The sequence below is a fragment of the Poecile atricapillus genome, chromosome 31 (genome assembly GCF_030490865.1).
Source record: "Poecile atricapillus isolate bPoeAtr1 chromosome 31, bPoeAtr1.hap1, whole genome shotgun sequence".
In the NCBI taxonomy this organism is placed as follows: domain Eukaryota; kingdom Metazoa; phylum Chordata; class Aves; order Passeriformes; family Paridae; genus Poecile; species Poecile atricapillus.
This window is the reverse complement of record NC_081279.1, coordinates 1104695-1119351: the sequence shown is the minus strand read 5'-3', so window position 1 is coordinate 1119351 and position 14657 is coordinate 1104695.

The window sequence follows — 14657 nt, the reverse complement described above, 5'->3', positions numbered from 1 at the left end:
CCTGAATCTCCTGAAAACTCTACCAAATTGCAGAAACGCCCCATAAAACCTCCACAAATTCCCACAAAATTCAAGAAAAACACCACCAAATTCGCTAAATCTTTTCCAAATACCACAAAATTCTTGAATAGCCCCACAAAAGTCCAGAAATATCCCACAAAATCTCCTCAATATACAGCAAAATTCCAGAAACATCACAAAAAAATCCCTAAATCTTCTGAAAACCCAAGTGAATTCCAGAAACATCGCACAAAATCTCCACAAATTCCCACAAAATTCCAGAAACATCCCTCAAAATCCCTAAATCTCCTCAATATCCCACAAAATTCCACAAAAATCCCACAAAACCTCAACAAGTTTCCACAAAATCTAAGAAAAATTCTTCAAAATTCTACATGTTTCCTCAGAATCCCACAGAATCCCAGAAAAATCCACAAAATTCCTGAAAAATCCCACAAAATTCCCCAAATCTTCTCAAAACCCAACTGAATTCCAGAAACATCCCACAAAATCTCCACAAATTTCCACAAAATCTAAGACAAATTCCTGATAATTTGTCAGTTCTCTGCAGAATCCCACAAAATCCCAGAAATGTCCCTCAAAGATCCAGAAACATCCCACAAAATCCCCACAAATTACCACAAAATTCAAGAGAAATCCCTCAAAAATCCCTAAATCTCCTCCAAACCCTACTAAATTCCAGGAACACGCGAAGAAATCCCCACAAAATCTAAGAAAAATCCCTCGGAATTCTTCAGTTCTCCTCAAAATTATACAGAATAGAAGATATTCCACAACATTCCAAAAAAAATTCCACAAAATTCCATAAAAATCCCAGTAAATTCTTGACATTTTCACAATAGCCCAAAAAATTGCAGCAAAGCCTCACAAATTTCCAAAAAAATCCCACAAAATCTCCACAAATATCCACAAAATTCCAGAAACATCCCTCAAAATCCCTAAATCTCCTCAATATCCCACAAAATTCCACAAAAATCACACAAAACCTCCACAAATGTCCACAAAATCTAAGAAAAATTCCTCAAAATTCTTCAGGTTTCTTCAGAATCCCACAGAATCCAAGAAAAATTCACAAAATTCCTGAAAAATCCCACAAAATTCCCCAAATCTTCTCAAAACCCTACCAAATTCCACAAGCATCCCGCAAAATCTCCACAAATGTCCACAAAATTCAAGAAAAATCCCACAAAAATCTCTGAATCTTTTCAATATCCCACAAAATACCACAAAAATCCCACCAAATTCCAGAAAAATCCCACAAAATCCCCATAAATTTCTCCAAAATTCAAGAAAAATCCCTCTAAATTCCCCAAATCTTCTCAAAACCCAACTGAATTCCAGAAACATCCCACAAAATCTCCAAAAATTTCCACAAAATCTAAGAAAAATTCCTCAAAATTCGTCAATTCTCTGCAGAATCCCACAAAATCCCAGAAAAGTCCCTCAAAGTTCCAGAAACATCCCACAAAATCCCCACAAATTACCACAAAATTCAAGAGAAATCCCTCAAAAATCCCTAAATCTCCTCCAAACCCTACTAAATTCCAGGAACACGCGAAGAAATCCCCACAAAATCTAAGAAAAATCCCTCGGAATTCTTCAGTTCTCCTCAAAATTATACAGAATAGAAGATATTCCACAACATTCCAAAAAAATTCCACAAAATTCCATAAAAATCCCAGTAAATTCTTGACATTTTCACAACAGCCCAAAAAATTGCAGTAAAGCCCCACAAATTTCCAAATAAAAAATCCCACAAAATCTCCACAAATTCCCACAAAATACATGAAAAATCCGTCAAAATTCCAAAATCTCATCAATATCCCACAAAATTCCACAAAAATCCCACAAAACCTCCACAAATGTCCACAAAATCTAAGAAAAATTCCTCAAAATTCTTCCAGTCTCCTCAAAACCACACAAAGTCTTTGAAAAGGCCCACAGAATTCCTGAAAAATCTCTCAAAATTCCCTAAACTTTCACAAAACCCTACCAAGTTCCAAAAACATCCCACAAAATCTCCACAAATGTCCACAAAATCTAAGAAAAATCCTACAAAATTCATCTACTCTCCTCTAAATCCCACAAAATCCTTGAAAAGCCTTCCAAAATTCCAGAAAAATCCCAGTAAATTCTTGACATTTTCACAACATCCCAAAAAATTGCAGCAAAGCCTCACAAATTTCCAAAAAAATCCCAAAGAAATCTCCACAAATATCCACAAAATACATGACAAATCCCTCAAAATGCCAAAATCTCCTCAATATCCCACAAAATTCCAGGAATATCCCACAAAGTCCCCACTAATTTCCATGAAATTCAAGGAAAATCCCTCAAAATTCCTGAAATCACCTTAAAACCCTACCAAATTCCAGGAACATGCCACAAAATTCCCTAAATCTTCTCAAAACCCAACTGAATTCCAGAAACATCCCAAAGAAATCTCCACAAATAACCACAAAATACATGAAAAATCCTACAAAATTCATCTACTCTCCTCTAAATCCCACAAAATCCTTGAAAAGCCTTCCAAAATTCCAGAAAAATCCCTCAACATTCCCTGAATCTCCTGAAAACTCTACCAAATTGCAGAAACGCCCCATAAAACCTCCACAAATTCCCACAAAATTCAAGAAAAACACCACCAAATTCGCTAAATCTTTTCCAAATACCACAAAATTCTTGAATAGCCCCACAAAAGTCCAGAAATATCCCACAAAATCTCCTCAATATACAGCAAAATTCCAGAAACATCACAAAAAAATCCCTAAATCTTCTGAAAACCCAAGTGAATTCCAGAAACATCGCACAAAATCTCCACAAATTCCCACAAAATTCAAGAAACATCCCTCAAAATCCCTAAATCTCCTCAATATCCCACAAAATTCCACAAAAATCCCACAAAACCTCAACAAGTTTCCACAAAATCTAAGAAAAATTCTTCAAAATTCTACATGTTTCCTCAGAATCCCACAGAATCCCGGAAAAATCCACAAAATTCCTGAAAAATCCCACAAAATTCCCCAAATCTTCTCAAAACCCAACTGAATTCCAGAAACATCCCACAAAATCTCCAAAAATTTCCACAAAATCTAAGAAAAATTCCTCAAAATTCTTCAGGTTTCTTCAGAATCCCACAGAATCCAAGAAAAATTCACAAAATTCCTGAAAAATCCCACAAAATTCCCCAAATCTTCTCAAAACCCTACCAAATTCCACAAGCATCCCGCAAAATCTCCACAAATGTCCACAAAATTCAAGAAAAATCCCACAAAAATCTCTGAATCTTTTCAATATCCCACAAAATACCACAAAAATCCCACCAAATTCCAGAAAAATCCCACAAAATCCCCATAAATTTCTCCAAAATTCAAGAAAAATCCCTCTAAATTCCCCAAATCTTCTCAAAACCCAACTGAATTCCAGAAACATCCCACAAAATCTCCACAAATTTCCACAAAATCTAAGACAAATTCCTGATAATTTGTCAGTTCTCTGCAGAATCCCACAAAATCCCAGAAATGTCCCTCAAAGATCCAGAAACATCCCACAAAATCCCCACAAATTACCACAAAATTCAAGAGAAATCCCTCAAAAATCCCTAAATCTCCTCCAAACCCTACTAAATTCCAGGAACACGCGAACAAATCCCCACAAAATCTAAGAAAAATCCCTCGGAATTCTTCAGTTCTCCTCAAAATTATACAGAATAGAAGATATTCCACAACATTCCAAAAAAATTCCACAAAATTCCATAAAAATCCCAGTAAATTCTTGACATTTTCACAATAGCCCAAAAAATTGCAGTAAAGCCTCACAAATTTCCAAAAAAATCCCACAAAATCTCCACAAATATCCACAAAATTCCAGAAACATCCCTCAAAACCCCTAAATCTCCTCAATATCCCACAAAATACCACAAAAATCCCACCAAATTCCAGAAAAATCCCACAAAATCCCCATAAATTTCTCCAAAATTCAAGAAAAATCCCTCTAAATTCCCCAAATCTTCTCAAAACCCAACTGAATTCCAGAAACATCCCACAAAATCTCCAAAAATTTCCACAAAATCCAAGAAAAATTCCTCAAAATTCGTCAATTCTCTGCAGAATCCCACAAAATCCCAGAAAAGTCCCTCAAAGTTCCAGAAACATCCCACAAAATCCCCACAAATTACCACAAAATTCAAGAGAAATCCTTCAAAAATCCCTAAATCTCCTCCAAACCCTACTAAATTCCAGGAACACGCGAAGAAATCCCCACAAAATCTAAGAAAAATCCCTCGGAATTCTTCAGTTCTCCTCAAAATTATACAGAATAGAAGATATTCCACAACATTCCAAAAAAAATTCCACAAAATTCCATAAAAATCCCAGTAAATTCTTGACATTTTCACAATAGCCCAAAAAATTGCAGTAAAGCCTCACAAATTTCCAAAAAAATCCCACAAAATCTCCACAAATATCCACAAAATTCCAGAAACATCCCTCAAAATCCCTAAATCTCCTCAATATCCCACAAAATTCCACAAAAATCACACAAAACCTCCACAAATGTCCACAAAATCTAAGAAAAATTCCTCAAAATTCTTCAGGTTTCTTCAGAATCCCACAGAATCCAAGAAAAATTCACAAAATTCCTGAAAAATCCCACAAAATTCCCCAAATCTTCTCAAAACCCTACCAAATTCCACAAGCATCCCGCAAAATCTCCACAAATGTCCACAAAATTCAAGAAAAATCCCACAAAAATCTCTGAATCTTTTCAATATCCCACAAAATACCACAAAAATCCCACCAAATTCCAGAAAAATCCCACAAAATCCCCATAAATTTCTCCAAAATTCAAGAAAAATCCCTCTAAATTCCCCAAATCTTCTCAAAACCCAACTGAATTCCAGAAACATCCCACAAAATCTCCACAAATTTCCACAAAATCCAAGAAAAATTCCTCAAAATTCGTCAATTCTCTGCAGAATCCCACAAAATCCCAGAAAAGTCCCTCAAAGTTCCAGAAACATCCCACAAAATCCCCACAAATTACCACAAAATTCAAGAGAAATCCCTCAAAAATCCCTAAATCTCCTCCAAACCCTACTAAATTCCAGGAACACGCGAAGAAATCCCCACAAAATCTAAGAAAAATCCCTCGGAATTCTTCAGTTCTCCTCAAAATTATACAGAATAGAAGATATTCCACAACATTCCAAAAAAATTCTACAAAATTCCATAAAAATCCCAGTAAATTCTTGACATTTTCACAACAGCCCAAAAAATTGCAGTAAAGCCCCACAAATTTCCAAATAAAAAATCCCACAAAATCTCCACAAATTCCCACAAAATACATGAAAAATCCGTCAAAATTCCAAAATCTCATCAATATCCCACAAAATTCCACAAAAATCCCACAAAACCTCCACAAATGTCCACAAAATCTAAGAAAAATTCCTCAAAATTCTTCCAGTCTCCTCAAAACCACACAAAGTCTTTGAAAAGGCCCACAGAATTCCTGAAAAATCTCTCAAAATTCCCTAAACTTTCACAAAACCCTACCAAGTTCCAAAAACATCCCACAAAATCTCCACAAATGTCCACAAAATCTAAGAAAAATCCTACAAAATTCATCTACTCTCCTCTAAATCCCACAAAATCCTTGAAAAGCCTTCCAAAATTCCAGAAAAATCCCAGTAAATTCTTGACATTTTCACAACATCCCAAAAAATTGCAGCAAAGCCTCACAAATTTCCAAAAAAATCCCAAAGAAATCTCCACAAATATCCACAAAATACATGACAAATCCCTCAAAATGCCAAAATCTCCTCAATATCCCACAAAATTCCAGGAATATCCCACAAAGTCCCCACTAATTTCCATGAAATTCAAGGAAAATCCCTCAAAATTCCCTAAATCGCCTTAAAACCTTTCCAAATTCCAGGAACATGCCACAAAATTCCCTAAATCTTCTCAAAACCCAGCTGAATTCCAGAAACATCCCACAAAATCTCCACAAATTCCCACAAAATACATGAAAAATCCCTCAAAACCCTTCAATCTCCTCAATATCCCACCAAATTCAACAAAAATCCCACAAAAATTCCACAAGTTTCCACAAAATCTAAGAAAAATTCTTCAAAATTCTTCCAGTGTCTTCTGAAACCCTCAGAATTCTTGAAAAACGTCCAAAAATTCCAGAGACATCCCACAAAACTCCCTAAATTTTTTCAAAACCCCACCAAATTCCAGAAGCATCCCACAAAATCCCCACAAATTTTTCTTATAATTCAAGGAAAATCCCACAAAATTCCCTCAAAATTCCCTAAATCTTCTGAAAACTCTACCAAAGTCCACAAACATCCCACAAAATCTCCACAAATGTCCACAAAATTCCAGAAATATCCTACAGAATCTCCACAAGTTTCCACAAAATCTAAGAAAAATTCCTCAAAATTCTTCAAGTCTCCTCAAAATCACACAAAATTCCTGAAAAACCCCACAAAATTCCAGAGAAGTCCCACAAAATTCCCCAAATCTTCTCAAAACCCAACTGAATTTCAGAAACATCCCACAAAATCTCCACCAATTACCACAAAATACATGAAAAATCCCTCAAAATGCCAAAATCTCCTCAAAATCCCACAAAATTCCAGGAATATCCCACAAAGTCCCCACTAATTTCCATGAAATTCAAGGAAAATCCCTCAAAATTCCTGAAATCACCTTAAAACCCTACCAAATTCCAGGAACATGCCACAAAATTCCCTAAATCTTCTCAAAACCCAACTGAATTCCAGAAACATCCCAAAGAAATCTCCACAAATAACCACAAAATACATGAAAAATCCTACAAAATTCATCTACTCTCCTCTAAATCCCACAAAATCCTTGAAAAGCCTTCCAAAATTCCAGAAAAATCCCTCAACATTCCCTGAATCTCCTGAAAACTCTACCAAATTGCAGAAACGCCCCATAAAACCTCCACAAATTCCCACAAAATTCAAGAAAAACACCACCAAATTCGCTAAATCTTTTCCAAATACCACAAAATTCTTGAATAGCCCCACAAAAGTCCAGAAATATCCCACAAAATCTCCTCAATATACAGCAAAATTCCAGAAACATCACAAAAAAATCCCTAAATCTTCTGAAAACCCAAGTGAATTCCAGAAACATCGCACAAAATCTCCACAAATTCCCACAAAATTCCAGAAACATCCCTCAAAATCCCTAAATCTCCTCAATATCCCACAAAATTCCACAAAAATCCCACAAAACCTCAACAAGTTTCCACAAAATCTAAGAAAAATTCTTCAAAATTCTACATGTTTCCTCAGAATCCCACAGAATCCCAGAAAAATCCACAAAATTCCTGAAAAATCCCACAAAATTCCCCAAATCTTCTCAAAACCCAACTGAATTCCAGAAACATCCCACAAAATCTCCACAAATTTCCACAAAATCTAAGACAAATTCCTGATAATTTGTCAGTTCTCTGCAGAATCCCACAAAATCCCAGAAATGTCCCTCAAAGATCCAGAAACATCCCACAAAATCCCCACAAATTACCACAAAATTCAAGAGAAATCCCTCAAAAATCCCTAAATCTCCTCCAAACCCTACTAAATTCCAGGAACACGCGAAGAAATCCCCACAAAATCTAAGAAAAATCCCTCGGAATTCTTCAGTTCTCCTCAAAATTATACAGAATAGAAGATATTCCACAACATTCCAAAAAAAATTCCACAAAATTCCATAAAAATCCCAGTAAATTCTTGACATTTTCACAATAGCCCAAAAAATTGCAGCAAAGCCTCACAAATTTCCAAAAAAATCCCACAAAATCTCCACAAATATCCACAAAATTCCAGAAACATCCCTCAAAATCCCTAAATCTCCTCAATATCCCACAAAATTCCACAAAAATCACACAAAACCTCCACAAATGTCCACAAAATCTAAGAAAAATTCCTCAAAATTCTTCAGGTTTCTTCAGAATCCCACAGAATCCAAGAAAAATTCACAAAATTCCTGAAAAATCCCACAAAATTCCCCAAATCTTCTCAAAACCCTACCAAATTCCACAAGCATCCCGCAAAATCTCCACAAATGTCCACAAAATTCAAGAAAAATCCCACAAAAATCTCTGAATCTTTTCAATATCCCACAAAATACCACAAAAATCCCACCAAATTCCAGAAAAATCCCACAAAATCCCCATAAATTTCTCCAAAATTCAAGAAAAATCCCTCTAAATTCCCCAAATCTTCTCAAAACCCAACTGAATTCCAGAAACATCCCACAAAATCTCCAAAAATTTCCACAAAATCTAAGAAAAATTCCTCAAAATTCGTCAATTCTCTGCAGAATCCCACAAAATCCCAGAAAAGTCCCTCAAAGTTCCAGAAACATCCCACAAAATCCCCACAAATTACCACAAAATTCAAGAGAAATCCCTCAAAAATCCCTAAATCTCCTCCAAACCCTACTAAATTCCAGGAACACGCGAAGAAATCCCCACAAAATCTAAGAAAAATCCCTCGGAATTCTTCAGTTCTCCTCAAAATTATACAGAATAGAAGATATTCCACAACATTCCAAAAAAATTCCACAAAATTCCATAAAAATCCCAGTAAATTCTTGACATTTTCACAACAGCCCAAAAAATTGCAGTAAAGCCCCACAAATTTCCAAATAAAAAATCCCACAAAATCTCCACAAATTCCCACAAAATACATGAAAAATCCGTCAAAATTCCAAAATCTCATCAATATCCCACAAAATTCCACAAAAATCCCACAAAACCTCCACAAATGTCCACAAAATCTAAGAAAAATTCCTCAAAATTCTTCCAGTCTCCTCAAAACCACACAAAGTCTTTGAAAAGGCCCACAGAATTCCTGAAAAATCTCTCAAAATTCCCTAAACTTTCACAAAACCCTACCAAGTTCCAAAAACATCCCACAAAATCTCCACAAATGTCCACAAAATCTAAGAAAAATCCTACAAAATTCATCTACTCTCCTCTAAATCCCACAAAATCCTTGAAAAGCCTTCCAAAATTCCAGAAAAATCCCAGTAAATTCTTGACATTTTCACAACATCCCAAAAAATTGCAGCAAAGCCTCACAAATTTCCAAAAAAATCCCAAAGAAATCTCCACAAATATCCACAAAATACATGACAAATCCCTCAAAATGCCAAAATCTCCTCAAAATCCCACAAAATTCCAGGAATATCCCACAAAGTCCCCACTAATTTCCATGAAATTCAAGGAAAATCCCTCAAAATTTCCTAAATCACCTTAAAACCTTTCCAAATTCCAGGAACATGCCACAAAATTCCCTAAATCTTCTCAAAACCCAGCTGAATTCCAGAAACATCCCACAAAATCTCCACAAATTCCCACAAAATACATGAAAAATCCCTCAAAACCCTTCAATCTCCTCAATATCCCACCAAATTCAACAAAAATCCCACAAAAATTCCACAAGTTTCCACAAAATCTAAGAAAAATTCTTCAAAATTCTTCCAGTGTCTTCTGAAACCCTCAGAATTCTTGAAAAACGTCCAAAAATTCCAGAGACATCCCACAAAACTCCCTAAATTTTTTCAAAACCCCACCAAATTCCAGAAGCATCCCACAAAATCCCCACAAATTTTTCTTATAATTCAAGGAAAATCCCACAAAATTCCCTCAAAATTCCCTAAATCTTCTGAAAACTCTACCAAATTCCACAAACATCCCACAAAATCTCCACAAATGTCCACAAAATTCCAGAAATATCCTACAGAATCTCCACAAGTTTCCACAAAATCTAAGAAAAATTCCTCAAAATTCTTCAAGTCTCCTCAAAATCACACAAAATTCCTGAAAAACCCCACAAAATTCCAGAGAAGTCCCACAAAATTCCCCAAATCTTCTCAAAACCCAACTGAATTTCAGAAACATCCCACAAAATCTCCACCAATTACCACAAAATACATGAAAAATCCCTCAAAATGCCAAAATCTCCTCAAAATCCCACAAAATTCCAGGAATATCCCACAAAGTCCCCACTAATTTCCATGAAATTCAAGGAAAATCCCTCAAAATTCCTGAAATCACCTTAAAACCCTACCAAATTCCAGGAACATGCCACAAAATTCCCTAAATCTTCTCAAAACCCAACTGAATTCCAGAAACATCCCAAAGAAATCTCCACAAATAACCACAAAATACATGAAAAATCCTACAAAATTCATCTACTCTCCTCTAAATCCCACAAAATCCTTGAAAAGCCTTCCAAAATTCCAGAAAAATCCCTCAACATTCCCTGAATCTCCTGAAAACTCTACCAAATTGCAGAAACGCCCCATAAAACCTCCACAAATTCCCACAAAATTCAAGAAAAACACCACCAAATTCGCTAAATCTTTTCCAAATACCACAAAATTCTTGAAAAGCCCCACAAAAGTCCAGAAATATCCCACAAAATCTCCTCAATATACAGCAAAATTCCAGAAACATCACAAAAAAATCCCTAAATCTTCTGAAAACCCAAGTGAATTCCAGAAACATCGCACAAAATCTCCACAAATTCCCACAAAATTCCAGAAACATCCCTCAAAATCCCTAAATCTCCTCAATATCCCACAAAATTCCACAAAAATCCCACAAAACCTCAACAAGTTTCCACAAAATCTTAGAAAAATTCTTCAAAATTCTACATGTTTCCTCAGAATCCCACAGAATCCCAGAAAAATCCAAAAAATTCCTGAAAAATCCCACAAAATTCCCCAAATCTTCTCAAAACCCAACTGAATTCCAGAAACATCCCACAAAATCTCCACAAATTTCCACAAAATCTAAGACAAATTCCTGATAATTTGTCAGTTCTCTGCAGAATCCCACAAAATCCCAGAAATGTCCCTCAAAGATCCAGAAACATCCCACAAAATCCCCACAAATTACCACAAAATTCAAGAGAAATCCCTCAAAAATCCCTAAATCTCCTCCAAACCCTACTAAATTCCAGGAACACGCGAAGAAATCCCCACAAAATCTAAGAAAAATCCCTCGGAATTCTTCAGTTCTCCTCAAAATTATACAGAATAGAAGATATTCCACAACATTCCAAAAAAAATTCCACAAAATTCCATAAAAATCCCAGTAAATTCTTGACATTTTCACAATAGCCCAAAAAATTGCAGTAAAGCCTCACAAATTTCCAAAAAAATCCCACAAAATCTCCACAAATATCCACAAAATTCCAGAAACATCCCTCAAAATCCCTAAATCTCCTCAATATCCCACAAAATTCCACAAAAATCACACAAAACCTCCACAAATGTCCACAAAATCTAAGAAAAATTCCTCAAAATTCTTCAGGTTTCTTCAGAATCCCACAGAATCCAAGAAAAATTCACAAAATTCCTGAAAAATCCCACAAAATTCCCCAAATCTTCTCAAAACCCTACCAAATTCCACAAGCATCCCGCAAAATCTCCACAAATGTCCACAAAATTCAAGAAAAATCCCACAAAAATCTCTGAATCTTTTCAATATCCCACAAAATACCACAAAAATCCCACCAAATTCCAGAAAAATCCCACAAAATCCCCATAAATTTCTCCAAAATTCAAGAAAAATCCCTCTAAATTCCCCAAATCTTCTCAAAACCCAACTGAATTCCAGAAACATCCCACAAAATCTCCAAAAATTTCCACAAAATCTAAGAAAAATTCCTCAAAATTCGTCAATTCTCTGCAGAATCCCACAAAATCCCAGAAAAGTCCCTCAAAGTTCCAGAAACATCCCACAAAATCCCCACAAATTACCACAAAATTCAAGAGAAATCCCTCAAAAATCCCTAAATCTCCTCCAAACCCTACTAAATTCCAGGAACACGCGAAGAAATCCCCACAAAATCTAAGAAAAATCCCTCGGAATTCTTCAGTTCTCCTCAAAATTATACAGAATAGAAGATATTCCACAACATTCCAAAAAAAATTCCACAAAATTTCATAAAAATCCCAGTAAATTCTTGACATTTTCACAACATCCCAAAAAATTGCAGCAAAGCCTCACAAATTTCCAAAAAAATCCCAAAGAAATCTCCACAAATATCCACAAAATACATGACAAATCCCTCAAAATGCCAAAATCTCCTCAATATCCCACAAAATTCCAGGAATATCCCACAAAGTCCCCACTAATTTCCATGAAATTCAAGGAAAATCCCTCAAAATTTCCTAAATCACCTTAAAACCTTTCCAAATTCCAGGAACATGCCACAAAATTCCCTAAATCTTCTCAAAACCCAGCTGAATTCCAGAAACATCCCACAAAATCTCCACAAATTCCCACAAAATACATGAAAAATCCCTCAAAACCCTTCAATCTCCTCAATATCCCACCAAATTCAACAAAAATCCCACAAAAATTCCACAAGTTTCCACAAAATCTAAGAAAAATTCTTCAAAATTCTTCCAGTGTCTTCTGAAACCCTCAGAATTCTTGAAAAACGTCCAAAAATTCCAGAGACATCCCACAAAACTCCCTAAATTTTTTCAAAACCCCACCAAATTCCAGAAGCATCCCACAAAATCCCCACAAATTTTTCTTATAATTCAAGGAAAATCCCACAAAATTCCCTCAAAATTCCCTAAATCTTCTGAAAACTCTACCAAATTCCACAAACATCCCACAAAATCTCCACAAATGTCCACAAAATTCCAGAAATATCCTACAGAATCTCCACAAGTTTCCACAAAATCTAAGAAAAATTCCTCAAAATTCTTCAAGTCTCCTCAAAATCACACAAAATTCCTGAAAAACCCCACAAAATTCCAGAGAAGTCCCACAAAATTCCCCAAATCTTCTCAAAACCCAACTGAATTTCAGAAACATCCCACAAAATCTCCACCAATTACCACAAAATACATGAAAAATCCCTCAAAATGCCAAAATCTCCTCAAAATCCCACAAAATTCCAGGAATATCCCACAAAGTCCCCACTAATTTCCATGAAATTCAAGGAAAATCCCTCAAAATTCCTGAAATCACCTTAAAACCCTACCAAATTCCAGGAACATGCCACAAAATTCCCTAAATCTTCTCAAAACCCAACTGAATTCCAGAAACATCCCAAAGAAATCTCCACAAATAACCACAAAATACATGAAAAATCCTACAAAATTCATCTACTCTCCTCTAAATCCCACAAAATCCTTGAAAAGCCTTCCAAAATTCCAGAAAAATCCCTCAACATTCCCTGAATCTCCTGAAAACTCTACCAAATTGCAGAAACGCCCCATAAAACCTCCACAAATTCCCACAAAATTCAAGAAAAACACCACCAAATTCGCTAAATCTTTTCCAAATACCACAAAATTCTTGAATAGCCCCACAAAAGTCCAGAAATATCCCACAAAATCTCCTCAATATACAGCAAAATTCCAGAAACACCACAAAAAAATCCCTAAATCTTCTGAAAACCCAAGTGAATTCCAGAAACATCGCACAAAATCTCCACAAATTCCCACAAAATTCAAGAAACATCCCTCAAAATCCCTAAATCTCCTCAATATCCCACAAAATTCCACAAAAATCCCACAAAACCTCAACAAGTTTCCACAAAATCTAAGAAAAATTCTTCAAAATTCTACATGTTTCCTCAGAATCCCACAGAATCCCGGAAAAATCCACAAAATTCCTGAAAAATCCCACAAAATTCCCCAAATCTTCTCAAAACCCAACTGAATTCCAGAAACATCCCACAAAATCTCCACAAATTTCCACAAAATCTAAGACAAATTCCTGATAATTTGTCAGTTCTCTGCAGAATCCCACAAAATCCCAGAAATGTCCCTCAAAGTTCCAGAAACATCCCACAAAATCCTTACAAATTACAACAAAATTCAAGAGAAATCCCTCAAAAATCCCTAAATCTCCTCCAAACCCTACTAAATTCCAGGAACACGCGAAGAAATCCCCACAAAATCTAAGAAAAATCCCTCGGAATTCTTCAGTTCTCCTCAAAATTATACAGAATAGAAGATATTCCACAACATTCCAAAAAAAATTCCACAAAATTCCATAAAAATCCCAGTAAATTCTTGACATTTTCACAATAGCCCAAAAAATTGCAGTAAAGCCTCACAAATTTCCAAAAAAATCCCACAAAATCTCCACAAATATCCACAAAATTCCAGAAACATCCCTCAAAATCCCTAAATCTCCTCAATATCCCACAAAATTCCACAAAAATCACACAAAACCTCCACAAATGTCCACAAAATCTAAGAAAAATTCCTCAAAATTCTTCAGGTTTCTTCAGAATCCCACAGAATCCCAGAAAAATTCACAAAATTCCTGAAAAATCCCACAAAATTCCCCAAATCTTCTCAAAACCCTACCAAATTCCACAAGCATCCCGCAAAATCTCCACAAATGTCCACAAAATTCAAGAAAAATCCCACAAAAATCTCTGAATCTTTTCAATATCCCACAAAATACCACAAAAATCCCACCAAATTCCAGAAAAATCCCACAAAATCCCCATAAATTTCTCCAAAATTCAAGAAAAATCCCTCTAAATTCCCCAAATCATCTCAAAACCCAACTGAATTCCAGAAACATCCCACAAAATCTCCAAAAAT